The following is a 15,563-nucleotide window of genomic DNA, read 5'->3' as shown; positions in this document are numbered from 1 at the left end:
ATTTTTGTATGAATTTCTCCATGGGAGAAAAATGCAAACATTTGGAGAAGTGCAAATTTCAAAGGGTAGCACTTTCAGTTGGCATATTAGTTCAAAAGTGCAGATTTAAGTAATGATTTTTCCCCCTACACTGAATGATTTTGTCCCCTAGCCCTAGCCCACAGTCATTTATGCTGGAGTGAGAAACATGATCCAGTTTGAATTCTGCCCATGGTTCTCTCCTTGTTCCAAATGCCCCATATGCCCCAAGATGAGGATTTCTTCCTCAAGACTGCCTAATTGGCTGTCCAGGTTTCAGCTTCTTTTTCAAGCTGCCCATCCTTTTTCCATCTCAGAGTTCTGTCACAATGAAGCAATTTCCATACCATCAGAGTCTTATCCCCACAATCGATCACTTAGCAGTGAGGAAAAGACAGTGATGGCAAAAGGGAAAGGAGTCGGTTCCCTTGACTGATTGGACTCACTGAAGCAAACTTGCCATCTTTGAGAATCAGAGTATACCAATTCTTTTTCATTTAAGCATTTGACTGTAGCTATTCTGAGTCAATCTGACTCCATAAACCCTTCCTCATACTTTGTAGAACTGTTTCAGGTATTACATGATATGTACATGGGACTGGGAGGCAGTTCCATTTAGGAACTAAGGTGAAGCCCTTATGTAGATCACAACAAGCAACAATTCCACATTTATGGGTCACAATCCAGTCCCCTCCCATATGGGAACATTTATTTGTTTGTTTGTTTGTTTGTTTGTTTATTTCTATATGACCCAACAGCCAAAGCTCTCTGGGCAGTTCACAAAAATTAAAACCAAGAAGTACACAGTAAAACAATTTGTTGTTGTTCAGTCATTCAGTCGTGTCCAACTCTTCGTGACCCCATGGACCATAGCACGCCAGGCCTTCCTGTCCTGCGCTCTCTCCCGGAGCGTGCTCAAGTTCATATTCATTGCATCGGTGATGCTATCTAGCCATCTCATCCTCTGCCGTCCACTTCTCCTTTTGCCTTTAGTCTTTCCCAGCATCAGGGTCTTTTCCAGAGAGTTTTCTCTTCGCATTAGGTAGCCAAAATATTTGAGCTTCAGCTTCAGTATCTGTCCTTCCAATGAGCACTCAGGGTTGATTTCCTTTAGGATGGACTGATTGGACCTCCTTGCAGTCCAGGGGACTCATAAGAGTCTTCTCCAGCACCACAGTTCGAAAGCATCAATTCTTCGGCGCTCAGCCTTCCTTATAGTCCAGCTCTCACAGCCATACGTTGCTACTGGGAAAACCATATCTTTGATTAGACGGACCTTTGTCAGCAAGATGATGTCTCTGCTTCCTATGCTGTCTAGGTTTGCCATAGCTTTCCTCCCAAGGAGCAAGCGTCTTTTAATTTCATGGCTACAGTCACCGTCTGCGGTGATCTTGGAGCCCAAGAAAATAAAATCTGTCACTGCTTCCATTTCTTCCCCTTCTATATGCCAGAAAGTGATGGGGCCAGATGCCATGATCTTATTTTTTTTAATGTTGAGTTTCAAACCAGCTTTTGCACTCTCCTCTTTCACCTTCAACAAGAGGCTCTTTAGATCCTCTTCGCTTAATGCCATTAGGGTGGTATCATCTGCATATCGGAGGTTGTTGATAATTCTCCTGGCAATCTTAATTCCACACAGTAAAACAATACAAAAATATAAAAGCATTATAACCACAATATAACAATACAACCAGAATAAAACCAGAATAAAACCTAGCAGCAATGCAGAGATTTAAAATAAAGATTTAAAACACCAAAGCTAAAAGACTAGAAAGCTAAAATACTAAAATGCCTGGGAGAATAAGAAGGACTTCACCTGGCACTGGAAATAATACAAAGTAGGTGCCAGGTGAACCTCACTAGGGAGCTCATTCCACATCCGGAGTGCCACCGCAGAAAAGGCCCTCTTCCTAGTAGCCATCCACCTGATTTCCTTTGGCAAGGGCTCACAGAGAAGGACTGCTGAAGATGATCTTAAGGTCCAGGCAGGCACATATGGGAGGAGGCGATCCTTCAGATAACCTGGCCCTGAGCCATTAGGGGTTTGAATGTTAATACCTAGGGATGTACAGACCCCACCTACCTGGATCCGCTGGGGGGTCCACAGGGGGGAGGCAATCCGGTCCTTTCCCCCTGGAATCCTCCCCGGCCAGGTCCACACCACGGCAAATCCACAGAGCCGCCGGCCGGGGCCAGCCATTGCAGGACTTCCAGCTGCGGTTGGTCTACGGACGCAAATGGTGTCCAGCATAGCGGACGCCATTTGCATGCCTCCCTTTGGTCATGATAGGCTATGTAAAGATTTATGTAGCCTATCACGGCAAAAAGGGAGGCGAGGCACGCAAATGACATAGCGGACGCCATTTGCGTCTTTCCCTTTTTGCCATGATAGGCTACGTAAATCTTTACGTAGCCTATCACAGCCAAAGGGAGGCACACAAATGGCGTAGCAGACGCCATTTGCGTCCTTCCCTTTTTGCTGTGATAGGCTACGTAAATCCTTACATAGCCTATCACAGCCAAAGGGAGGCATGCAAATGGCATCCACTACGCCATTTGCATGCCTCCCTTGGCCGTGATAGGCTACATAGAGATTTACAGAACGTATCACTACAAAAAGGGAAGGACGCAAATAGCATCCGCTATGCCGGACGCCATTTTGCATCTGCACGGGGCAGTGGACGGACCTGGACGGATCCGGAGCTGGCGGTGCCAGCCTGCCAGGTAGGATCCGGCCAGGTTGGGCTTCGCGGGGTGATGGGGTGGGTGGTCCGTTCTGCCACAGACTCCGTGGGGGGGGGCAGATTCTAAGAATCCAGCCTCATTGGAGTCCGTGGCGGAATTCTCCACCATCCCTATTAATACCAGCACTTTGAATCAGGCCTGGAAATGGACTGGCAGCCAGTGCAGCTGGAAAAGTACTGGCATAATATAAGCTTGTTGGCCAGTCCCTGTTAACAATCTTGCTGTCCTGTTTTGGACCAGCTGAAGTTTTCGGACCTTTTCAAAGGCAGCTCCACATATAACTAGGGATGTCAGAGAATTCCACCATGGATTCCAGTGAAGCCGGATTAATTAGAATCCAGCCCCCTGGAATTCATGGCGGAATGGCCCCCTGCCCCCCGCCACCCCGCAAAATCCCCGCAACAGAACTTACCTGGGGCGGATGCGGCATAAAGTATTACATAAAGTATACATAAAGTATTTATGTAGCCTATCATGGCAAAGAGCAGGGACCCAAATGGCGGCCGCTACGCCACTTGCGCCCCTGCTCTTTGCCGTGATAGGCTACATAAATACTTATGTAGCCTATCATGGCTGCTTGCAAGGACGCATATGGCAGCCGCTATGACGGCCACCATTTGCGGCTGCAGCAGCCTGGCCACGGCCGGAACTCCAACTGCGGACGGCCCTGGCCAGCGGCGGGGTGGAGCTGCTGAGGAGCGAAGCCAGCCAGGGAGGATGCTGGGGAGAGGGACGGAGCACCTCCCCCCCCACCGCGGATGTCCCTGCATGGAGCCAGGTAAGGGATTCGTACATCCTTACATATAACACATTGCAGTAGTCCAGATGAGAGGTTATCAGAGCATGAATAACTGCAGCTAGGCTCTGTCCAGATAAGGGCGCAGTTGGTATACCAGCCTAAGCTGATAAAAAGTGCTCCATGCCACTGAGTTCACCTGTGCCTCAAGTGACAGTTCTGGGTCCAAGAGCACCCCCAAACTACGAACCTGATCCTCTAGGGGGAGTGCAACCCACTCCAGAACAGGTTGAGTATCACTTAGCCAGGCAGATGAACCACCCACTAACAGCACCTCTGTCTTGTCTGGATTGAGTTTCAGTTTATTGGCCCCCATCCAGTCCATTGCTGTGCTGAGGCACTGGTTCAGAATAGCCACTGCCTCACCTGGGTTTGGTGAGAAAGAGAGGTAGAGCTGGATGTCATCTGCATATTGATGGCACTTCAGCCCACACCTCCGGATAACCTCCCCCAGCAGTTTCATGTAGATGTCGAACAGCATGGGGGATAAAATAGAGCTTTGTGGAACCTCATGGCATAATTGCCATGGCATAGAGCAATAATCCCCCAACACCACCTTCTGGAATCGGCCATCCAAGTAGGAGCGGAACCACTGCAGTGCAGTGCCTCCAACTCCCAACCCAGACAACCTATCCAGAAGGATACCATGGCTGATGGTATCAAAAGCTGCTGAGAGGTCCAGGAGAATCAACAGGGTCGCACTCCCCCTGTCCCTCTCCAGGCAGAGGTAAGCCCATGGAGCGACAAAGGCAGTTTCTGACCAAAACCAGGTCTGAAGCCTGACTGAAATGGATCCAGATGGGTGCAGCTGTGCATATACCAAGATCTGCTGGAGTAATGAAGCAGAGACCTGTGATTATTCTTTCCTACACACATGCATCTGGTGGGCATAATCTATTCTTTTTAACTACATGTACATCTGTGCTCCATATTACCTTCTCTATGCAACTTCCTTCAACATAGCAGTTCTATAATTTGTGAAGTCCTAGCCCTCCAGAGTTCTTAGCCCTCCAGAATTCTTGTTCAGATTTTTGAATCTGACTCTCTGTGTGTGAATGTGTGTGTGTGCATATTTGCACATGTATGTAAATGACAGTGGCAATCACATTAGTAATGGTGGCCATTCACAAAACAGTTGTGGCTGATAACACAAACATCTTGATTCTAGGTAAGCCATTTTACACATGAAGTGTGATAAAAATCCATTATCCCAATTCAAGCCTCTTGGTGATAGAAATGAACCTTTCAACATTTGAATGGGTGATATAGACGGCACCCTCAAATGGATACTTCTTTGGATATCTGGTCTGCTTTCATTGAAGCCCATGTATAATTGCTAGTAAGTTGTACTTTCACATATATGAATTTTATATGTGTTCATTGCTATGGATATATACAAATGTATGAATATATTTTAAAAAAACACCTCAAAAATAAAAAAAACTGTTATTTTTTAATTTTAAAAATATATTTTAAAAACAAAATTTAAAAAGTGCAGAAAAAAAGAGAGAAATGAACATGCTGATGAATTCTAACTCCTCAGACTCTTGCTCTAATCTCCTCTTGAAATGTCTTTGCTCCACAATGGCCACATTAAGGTGAGTGTCCTGAGAGGCTGAAGTGTTCTGCTGCTGGTTTTTGAATACTGCCCTTTCTGATGTCAGATTTGTGTCAATTTATTATTTTTCATAGAGACTGGTCTGTTTGCCCTATGTAGAATTCAGAAGAGCAGTGCTGACAGAAGATGGCATATATCACATTGGAAGATGAACTAGTGAATAAGTCCCTGATGTTGTGGGTGATATTCTTAGGTCCTGTAATAGTGTTGCCAGAGTAGTTCTGGGGACAGAGCTGGCATCTGGGTTTATTGCAGGGTCTGGTCCCTGTGTTTGTATCCTTGTTATGTGGCTCGTTTTTGCTAGTGAGTGACTGTTTTAAGTTGGACAGCTGTCTATAAGCAACTTCTGGCCTCCCACCCAAGGCCTGTGTGAGAGAAGTGTCATTGTCCAGGATGGACAATGATGATATGTTTGAATGGTTTTATCTGGAAACAACAAGTGGTATTCTGTTGTTTTCTCTTCTAGGTCTGTCCTGTTGTAGATTGTTCCTGGGTTCTCTTCCTTTGTTCTCTCCCCAATCATCAATGCAGATTGTAAGGGTATTGGAGAAGATAACTTTTTGATGTTGTTTTTGCTTATCTTCATATTCTTGTAAGCATCCAGAATCATCTGACTACCCTTTGTTGCAAACAAAATGATGGTCAAATGGCCCCTTGGTCTGATCCAATAGGGCTCTTATGTTCTTACAAATATGTCCAGTTGAAAGGTCTAGCATCATCTTGTCCACCTAAGTATCTTACATTCACAATGCAAACTCAACTAAGTATTCACAACTATGCAACAAGAAACCTCTTTAAAAAAATAATGGTCTTGTGGGCTACCTTTTCACACAGATTATTTGCATGGGAATTACTAATGGGCACCCACAACCACCCCTCGTTATCCCAAAAAAGCAATGTGTTAATTGTCCTAAGGGCAGAAGAGAGTGAGTGAGTGAGTGAGTGAGTGAGATTTTCCATAAGAAAATGCTCAACAACAACAAAAATCTATCACTTACTCTTTCTGGAATAAAATGCACAATGAATGGGAAAGGGACATTGTCTGCGGCAAATATGTATGCATCATTTTCAATTATAAAATTACATATTTGCTCCATTATCATTAACACTTTGTAATTACAGGCAATTTGCAATGTAATATTTGAGATGCCAATTACCATGGGAGTGGAATGTTCAGCTACAACTTCTGCCTTTTTAATTCTTGGTGGGAGTGTTCTACCCATAATGACGATGCCCCCTGGTGTGTGCAATTATTCAGTTATCTCTACTGATGTCTCCATTGTCACTACACACAGACACTCAAATGAAAGCATCACCAGGTGTCAGTTCAAGTTCAGTTTGCATTAAACTCATGTGTTTTTTGTTGATTAAATAACTAAAAGCAAGAAATGCCGTTTGAGTTTATGTGGGTGCAGGAGTCATCTCATGTTTATTTTTACTTACTTATTTATTAATTATTGCATGTATATTCTGCCTTTTTTCCTCTTACAAGGAATCCAAAGGGGCTTACATTATCCTCCTCCTCTCCATTTTATCCTCACAGCAACAACCCTGTGGGGTGGGTCGGGCTGAGAGTCTGTGATGGGCCCAAAGTCATCCAGTGAGCCTCCATGGCTGAGTGGGGACTAGAACGCAGATCTCCCAGCTCCCAGTCTAACACTCTTGCCACTACACCACACATGTTATGAAAATGTACAGCACCTTCCACAGTACAGGATAGGAGAACCTTTTTTTCTGTCAAGGGCCACATCCCTTCAGGGGTTATTTGATGGGGGCTGCATAACAGCAGTGGGTGGGGATGAATTGAAATAGATGGGCCACACATTTTTCTTCCTCTCTCTTTATGCCCCCCCACTCCCCTCCCTGAGCCATGGCATTAGCCATTGGTGAGAGGGGAGGGTTGCCGCAACCCTGGGAGGCAGTGTCAGATCCAGATGCTACTAGGAATCAGTTTCACAATGGGCAGGAATACGTTGCCATCATGAGACGATGAGGAAGGAATTCACATGATGGCATGGATTTTGCTGGCATCAAGACATTTCCACATGGGATTTCAGCAAGACTATAAAAGCCCCTGATCTAAGTCTCTTGGTCTTTTTTTCTGGCCAGAAAGCTGCATGGTTAGTTTATCCCTTTCTCATTCTCTCTCTCTCCGTCTCCCTCCCTCTTCCTTCCCATCCAGAAGGCTGCTGGGCGACAGACAGATTGTTCTTGCAAGAGGTCTGAAGTGAACTGATCATTTTCATGGGTCTTTTCCCTCCCTCCTTCTGTTGCTCTATCCATTTGAGCTTCCCCCCTGTTTTCTTCTCATCTCAGATCTTCCTCTGCGCTCTCCCCATACACACCTGCCAAGTGCTACAAAATGCCCCCTGCCCCCACTCAGTGTATGCGGATCATGACACTTTGCAAAAAAAAACCACAAAAAAAAAACACCTGGGTTTGCAAATAAATCCGGGTGCAAATGGCCTCTTAAAATTCTCCACCCTATTTGCAGACAGAAAAATGGGTGGGGAGGGGACACTTTCACCAAATTTCTCAAGGGAAAGGAGACATTCTCCAAGAGTTTCTCAGGGTGGGGAGGCCTTACCATTCTCACTAGGAGGAGCACAACATATTTCTTTTCTCCCAGTGTCTTTTCTTTTTGCCACCTTGGAGCCAGCCCTGCTTTCATCTTCTAATGGCCTTCTCCAGCCTGGTACCCTCCAGATGTTTTAGACTACAATTCCCAGCATTGCTGGCCATTGGCCATGCTGTCTGGGGCTGACAGAAGTTGTAGTCCAAAACATCTGGAGGGCATCAGTTTGGAGAAGGCTGATTTACAATTTAAAAAATACAAATTGGGTCCCATAATTTTGTGCTTATGTTCATCTTCTGCTCTTCCCTCTTCTCTTTTCCCTTTGGTTCCTTCCTAGACATTATACTTTTCTCAGGTACCCCAAAGATGGTTGGCATCAAGTCAGATTGGCCCTTCAGAGGTCTCTGCTTCCTCTAATCATTTTGGTGCTAAACTTAAAGCTTTGGCAGGAAGCTGGGAAAGTTGTTTGCACACACACACTTCTCCCACAAAAGTAGTTTGCTTAGAAGAAGACAAGGGGCAGTTCTACACCAGCCTAAAATCCTGCATTTAAAATGGGGCTTTCTGCTTCTGTTTTAAATGCAGGATCACCACTGACTCCCTTTACATGTGCCTCCCCCTGTTCCTTCCCGTATCTGAGTCTTCCATTATCTTGCATTGGTCTCGCTCCTCTTCTTGCCGCTTTAACTCTTTTCATGGAGGAAACTGAAGCGGAACACAGCAGGGTAATTTGATAGCTCATTATCTGCCATCTATTTAAAAATGGAACATGGGGCATTTAGTGCAGGAGGATCCCAGTAGGGTCCCGGCATCATGTAAAGAGCCCACAAACTTCCATAAAGGAGCAATCTCAATTGCAGGATAAAAGCTCCATCTGATGAAGCCCAAGGAAGCTAACACTCCCTGCTCATTATTTTGCTGGAGAAAGTTTTTACATTGATCAGGATAACACACCAACAGTGGTGGCTAACTGTATTTAATCCCATATGTATGTACAATAGAAATCTCCCATTTTATTTTATTTTATTTTTAAAGGAAATATAGAGATGGAATCATCTTATTTCTCAAAATGTTCTAAAGCAGCTTTCCCCAACCTGCTACCCTCCAGAAGTGTTGGACTACAGTTCTCACCAGCCCTAGCCAGCATGACCACTGGCCATGCCAGCTGGGGATCATAAACACTGTAGTTGAACACATCTGGATGGCACCAGGTTGGGAAAGGATGTTCTAAAATAGGGCTGGGCACCTTGTGGTCCTCCAGTTGCTTTGGCCTATAGCTCCCATCAGCAATAGCCAACATAGCCAATGGTGAAGGATCATGGGAGTTATAGGCCAAAATATCTGGAGGGCCACAAATTGCCCACCGCTGGATACATCCACAGTTTGGACAGCATGGTAGCCTTAACTGTGGTGATGACAGCTAAAAGGATACCTTGTCAACCCTGTATTAAATTAGAACTTGCTTAACCCTGATAGTTTTGATATTTGGTCTGGTCTACTTGTGCAGTGGAATCGGGGAGCACAGTCTTGAGAAAGGACTCTACCATGTCAGACTGCAGGTAGGGGTATCACATTTTTATACGCTCACCTGTTCTTGTTCTTACAAAACTCCTCCATGCAAGTGGAAAGCTAGCACAGCAGGGAGAAATATGGCTTAGAACTCCCATTTTTCCTAGTAGTATAGTGGTTAGTCTAAGACTGGGAAGACTGAGGTTCAAATTCCCATTCAGCATGGGAGATGACTGGATGACCTTGGGCCATTTACATATGCACTCACTTTCAGCCAAACTGACCTCGCAGGGTTACTGAGGATAAACCTAGGAAGGGGGCATTATGTATGCCACCTTGAGCTTCTTGGAATAAAGGTGGGATATAAATGCAATACATATTTATTTATTTATTTATTTATCAGTATTTAAGAATCACTTACATTAAGAGAAAATTCTAAATGATGTAGAAAAATAGAGTATAAAATCATAAATAAATGCCATACATCACAACTGTATACAGAAGACTTAACTATGTTGAGTCTATATATAACTATGTATACAGAAGTATGCAATGTATATAAGACTGTATACAGAAGACATAACTTTAAATATTACCTTCCTGATAATTCTTGCTGGAAAAAGTACATTTTCATTAGGTGCCAAAAACCCAGAAAGGTACCTGTCTAATTTGTTGTGGTAGGGAGTTCCAGAGAGCAGAGGCTACAATTCTAAAGGCCCTATTGACCCATCATGACCTGGACCTCTGAAATCTTGGGCACCGAGATAAATAAACTCATGCAGAGAGGGTGTTGTTGTTTATTTACAAGGGGCAACATTCCAAAAATTGTATCCCTCACCTACACCCCAAAGTGGTACAGTCTCCGCCAACCACCTCAGTCTGCTGAATATGCAGACCAGGTCTTGTGATTCTGTTTGGGGCTTGTCTCTGGCTTCCATTCCTCCCCATCCAGCTCCTGGGGTTTGACGGGGCTGACTTCATTGCTAAATTTGGTAGTGAAAGAAAGGCAAAGAGTGCCAGGATGAATGAGTCCGGATAACAGCTGCAGAACTGCTCTGTCGACGTGATCTATTTTATCACACAGTTTGAGACTGAAGGTGTCCGACTATATTTTTAGCATGCTTAAAAAGTGAAGAGCTTATCTGTCTCTCTCCCCACTCCCCTCCCCTCCCCTTGCCCCACAATGGTGATTGTGCTCACGGCATGGAGCTGCTGCTGCTGCTGCTGCAGCAGCAAAATAATAATAAGACTGTTAATCTTATGATAAATGGGGAGGTGCAAAACAATAAGCACCATTTAGATCTCCGTGATGCCACATTCTGATAACACTGTGCTCGAAAGCACACCTGGTAACTTAAAACTGACTGTGTGTTAATTTGCACTGAATAAATTTTGATGGGAAGGAGAAGTTTCTTCAGTGCTTTCCATCTGTACAAGGTGGAAGAGGGCATCAATGGGGCAAAATAGCATGAGTCCATGTGAACAACCTTACAGGCAACTAGCGAGAGAGAAAGAAAGAAAGAAAGAAAGAAAGAAAGGAAGGAAGGAAGGAAGGAAGGAAGGAAGGAAGGAAGGAAGGAAGACAAAGAGACAGAGTCACCAGATTCACATGACGTGAGTCACCAGGTGTGCATGACATGACACAATAAACCATGGTGGCTTGTTAACCACCCCTACCAGTGCCAGTCACATGCTGGCTGATTTCTCAAATTAACCTTGCCAGACCCAGGTTGTTGTAACATCCAAACATGGCAAGGCTGAGTGGCTGAGGTGGTTAACAAACCACCCAGAACCCAGGGTCTGATGATGTAGGTTTGCTGGGTGGTTTGTTAACCATCTCAGCCATTCACCCTCACCAGCTTTGGACATCATGACACGACACCCCACACCTGTCAAGGGTAATTAGGAAACTCAACCGGCATATGACCAAAATGTGCGGGGCTAGTTAACAAGCCATCATGGCTTGTTCACTACCCTTATGTTGTGTGAACCAGCCCAGAAAGAGAGAGAGACAGAGACAGGCAACTTGAAAGGTAGGGGGTGGGGGTTGGGTTGGATTGGATCCTAAGATAAGATAACTTAGGACACCAAACTGTATATGTTTAGACAGAAAAAATCTTAGAATGCCTGGCATTCCCCAGCCAGCCATGCTGGCTGCGGAATGCTGGGAGTTGTAGGGTTTTTTTCTTTCTAAACATGCACATAATTGTACCCTTAAGCAAGTTCATGGAAGAAAGATTTCCCAGCCCATCTCCAGTCTGATTTGGGGGAATTTGCCTCCTCCCCAGGTGTCCTCCCCCACCCCACCCCATACTCCATCACTCATTGTTTAGTAGGGCCCCATGACCGTGCAGTGTAGGGCTGGATAAGATTTTTTTTTTTTTGGCTTCCTTTTCAGGTAAGAATTTACCAACATGTCCAAATTTCTTCATATACAGGATGAGAAATACTTGAGGTGTGTGTGTGTGTGTGTGTGTGTGTGTGTCTGTGTGTGTTTAAGAGCATCCATGGGTTTCCAGATTCTACACAGTTTCAAGGAATGTATCTTTATACAGTACCCAAGGCTGGGGAGTTCCAGGATGTCAAAGGAAAATATTGCACTATTGTCACATTGCTACAGAATCGTGGGATGATTCATGTGCTCTCGAGGATCGAGGTATTAACAGCTCAGCACATCTCTCTGGCAATCATCATTTGTCATGTGTGAATACCTCCCGGGGTCCTCCCATGGATTTGCTTTCTGTATTATCTGCAGGGAAATGTAACAACCTTCACGGTGAAGAGCAGAAAGGAAGTGGAGTTGGATTGTTTTTCTAAAACATACACACACACACATACATTCTGCAGCAAAACCATGTTTGATCACTAGAAGGAAAACCATTGCATTGAAGAAAAGCAAACTAACAATTCTGGGGGAAAATCTGTCAAGATTCATTGAGTGTAACATTTGAAAGTCCCTGATTCTATCTTAATAGCCAAGGTTTTCTTTTCCTATCTTCATGCAGTAGCAGAATAATTGATCTTCCTATGTTGGGGGCTTCTTCTTCTTAAGGTGCCATCTCCTGTTGGAGGTTAGCTATCATTACAACTATTTTTGGTTTTGATGCTGCTGTTCTGAATAGTTGTACAGAAGTACAGCTGAAACATTCCCTCAGATTCTTTAAACATGATGTTTATCTTCTTCCTGTTGATATTTTTCCTTCCATTTTCCCTTGTATAATAAGCTGGAGTATAGCATATTTTTCACCTTGGATAATATGACCAAGGTATTGTAACTTTCTCCTCTTGATGGTCTTTACTAATTCTGTTTGTTTGCTTACTCTGTATGTTGGGGGAGAAGCTGCCATATTTGTTTATTTTAGACCTTTTTTTGCCAACCTTTAAAAACAAACCTTTTCCAAGGCTGTTCAGCAGAAAAAAGAAAAAAAGCAAGAAGATGCTAAAACAATTAGAAAGAGAAGCTTGCCAAAGAGAGGACAGAAGTGAGCATTCATGTGTCAGAATAAATATTGCATAGGAGATTCCCCTGATGAAAGCAATGCTGAAACACATTGAGAACTACTCAACAATATTAAAACATGTTTTTTGTGCATCCAATAGTTTGGCCTTTTTGTTCCATTGGGTGTATCTCTTTTTTTTTTTCCACTGGGGGGAGTGCAGCCCCATTCGAACATAGTTACCCACCTCTACCCAGATCAAAGACTAGCTTTGAGAATTGCAAAAACTAACTAGCTATGACACTTGAACATCTGCCATGTACCTCTCAAGATGTCTTGGACCATGATTCTGAGGCAGAGGACGTCTCTACAAATGTGGATGAGCAAGAAGCTGCCTCAAAACGCTTGCAGATTCTAAAGCAGTCCATGTGCTATGTTGGGGATGAACAGACTCCAGGCTTGCAAGATCGACTTCTCTTTTTTTTACTGAAACCCTGAGATCCACCAATTGGAGCCAAGGGCAAAATAGTGGCTCTTGTGAGCAGAAATATGCTAAAAATTAACTAACAGAGTGCCTCTAAGCACATGCTCAGCCCAGAAATTGTGATCCATAGCAGAACCAAGCTCACAAGTCCTTTCACACAAAACTCCTCTCCTGGTTTTTGGAACTCTCTTAATTATGGGATGTTTCCTGAAATAGCATGAATCTCTGCTTTGTTATAATTGTTGTTTGGCTATTTTTATTGTGCTGTTTTAGTAATTGTTTCATTGGGAGTGTGATTTTATTGATGTGTATGTCATCCTGTGTTACTGGGCAATTAACAAATGTTGCAAATATAATGAATGAATGAATGAATGAATGAATGAGTGAGTGAGTGAATAGTGAATAAGATTATAAGTCTGCCAAAGCCTCTATTCCTGTGCATATTGGGGAAGAAGGGGTTAAAGAGCCCTTTGCTAATATGGACATGAGTCCGCAGGTGGAGCTAAAGTTGCTGGACCTTTTGCTCAGTCCAAAATGCAGCCCCTGGTAAATATCCATGTCTATAGCTTGGATTCTAACGTAAGTTAGAGTAAGGAAATTCACAAAATAAAGATTGTCATCTGTTTCTCACCCCTCTGACCTCCAAAAAGCCTCTCTGGACTAGGGATGGATGAATTTGTCAGTTTTGCTTTCTCCAACATTCATTTTTTAGCTCAAGTTTCTTCCTTTCCATATATTATTATAGAGAATTCTGGCAAATTCTTATAAAAAACAAAATGAAATGAAATTCTCACCCATCTGCACTGGACGAATTCAGTAGGTACAGCTATTCCCCATGTTTTGTACCCATGTGCTATGTAACTCTTAAAGATGGGCTGCAGTTGTTTGCTGTAAGTTTTGTTTTATTCCAGTGTTTGTTGTTTTTGAGAATGTTTGCTGTTGTTGCTGTTTTTATTGCAGTTTTTATTGTGTTTTTACGATTTTTAACACCACATTGGTTTTTATTATGTGTTTTATTGTTGTGGCTCCTGCCTTGAAAGGTGGCCAAGAAATATTTTTAAATAAATAAATAAAGAGGTGGTCAGGGGGAAAAGAGGTGGCTACCTGAATTCAGCCCCACTAACATAACTAAATACACAGGGATTCAAAGCCAGACTTTTAAGAGCTAAGCACTTAAAGCCCTCAGCCTAGAGGGAAAAATCTGTCAGTTTTGGTTTCTCCCACATTCATTTTTTAAAAAATCAATTTTTTTCCATGCCATTTATGAAGGAATTTGTGAACTTTGGTAAGTTCTTATTTAAAAAAAACCTCACCCATCCCTCAGTGTATATCCCAGATTTCCATCTAGCTAAGGATGGACAAATCTATAAATTCTGGTTTCTCTCTGTTTCTCATTTTTCCAGTCTTAAGTTCAGTTCATCTCGAATTTTGAGAATTTCTCCAGTCTTAAGTTCATTTCATCCCAAACTTTTAGAATTTTTTAAAAATTTGCCTGAAAATACATAAAGCATTTTTGTGTACATTTCTCCGAATACATACATTTTTGTATGCATTTTTGCCTAATACACACGTATTTGCAAGCCATTTTCTTAGTATAATGCATTTTAATATTATTTTCCCTAAAATGCACATTTTTGTACATTTTATTTGTTGGAGAATTTCATTGCAAATTTTGGAGAACTGCAAATTTCAAGGGATAATTGAGTTTTGGTTCACATAATGGTTCAAAAGTGCAAACACAGGTAAGTTTGCACATGTACTTCACATAGGGATGGAAATGCAAACTGAACCAAATTCTCCCAAATCCCTACATCTAGCTTCCCCGCTTAGGCATGGGGCAAATTACACTAGCTCAGAGCTTGTGTGACATGTACCCAGGTGAAAGGGAGATGGAAATTTGGGGGGCACCCATGGGCCTTCAGTTCCCAGTAGTGGCTTGCAGTGCTGTGTGTAGGAATATATGAGAATTTCATTTATGTTCACAAATCATCTGATGATGTCATGTTTGCAATCCTGAATGTGAGTGCAAGCAGATTTTTTTCCCCACGAAACAATAGCAAATTAACAAAAACTGCCACATTCAAAAAACATTTTTTTAAATATATATATATATGCATTTTTATCCTTTAGTCAATGGGGGGGGGTGCACTTTTGAGAAATACACATAGAAATGTGCATTTTTCCATTCAAAATGCACACTTTCTCTGTTCAGATGAGCTGAAAATAGATCAAAAACAAAAATGGGAGTGAGGCAAATTGACCTTCAAACTGCATTTCGGAGAATGTTGGCAATCTCAAAAATTGCTGGTTCTTCCATCACTATGTGTGGTCCATGTGCATTCATGCTCACACACTAAAGGGGTGAGTTGCAACTCCTCTGT

Source organism: Heloderma suspectum, chromosome 8 (assembly GCF_057233095.1).
Source record: "Heloderma suspectum isolate Gila_16-S chromosome 8, 16-S_ref, whole genome shotgun sequence".
Classification (NCBI taxonomy): Eukaryota; Metazoa; Chordata; class Lepidosauria; order Squamata; family Helodermatidae; genus Heloderma; species Heloderma suspectum.
Note: the sequence above shows the minus strand (reverse complement) of the source record.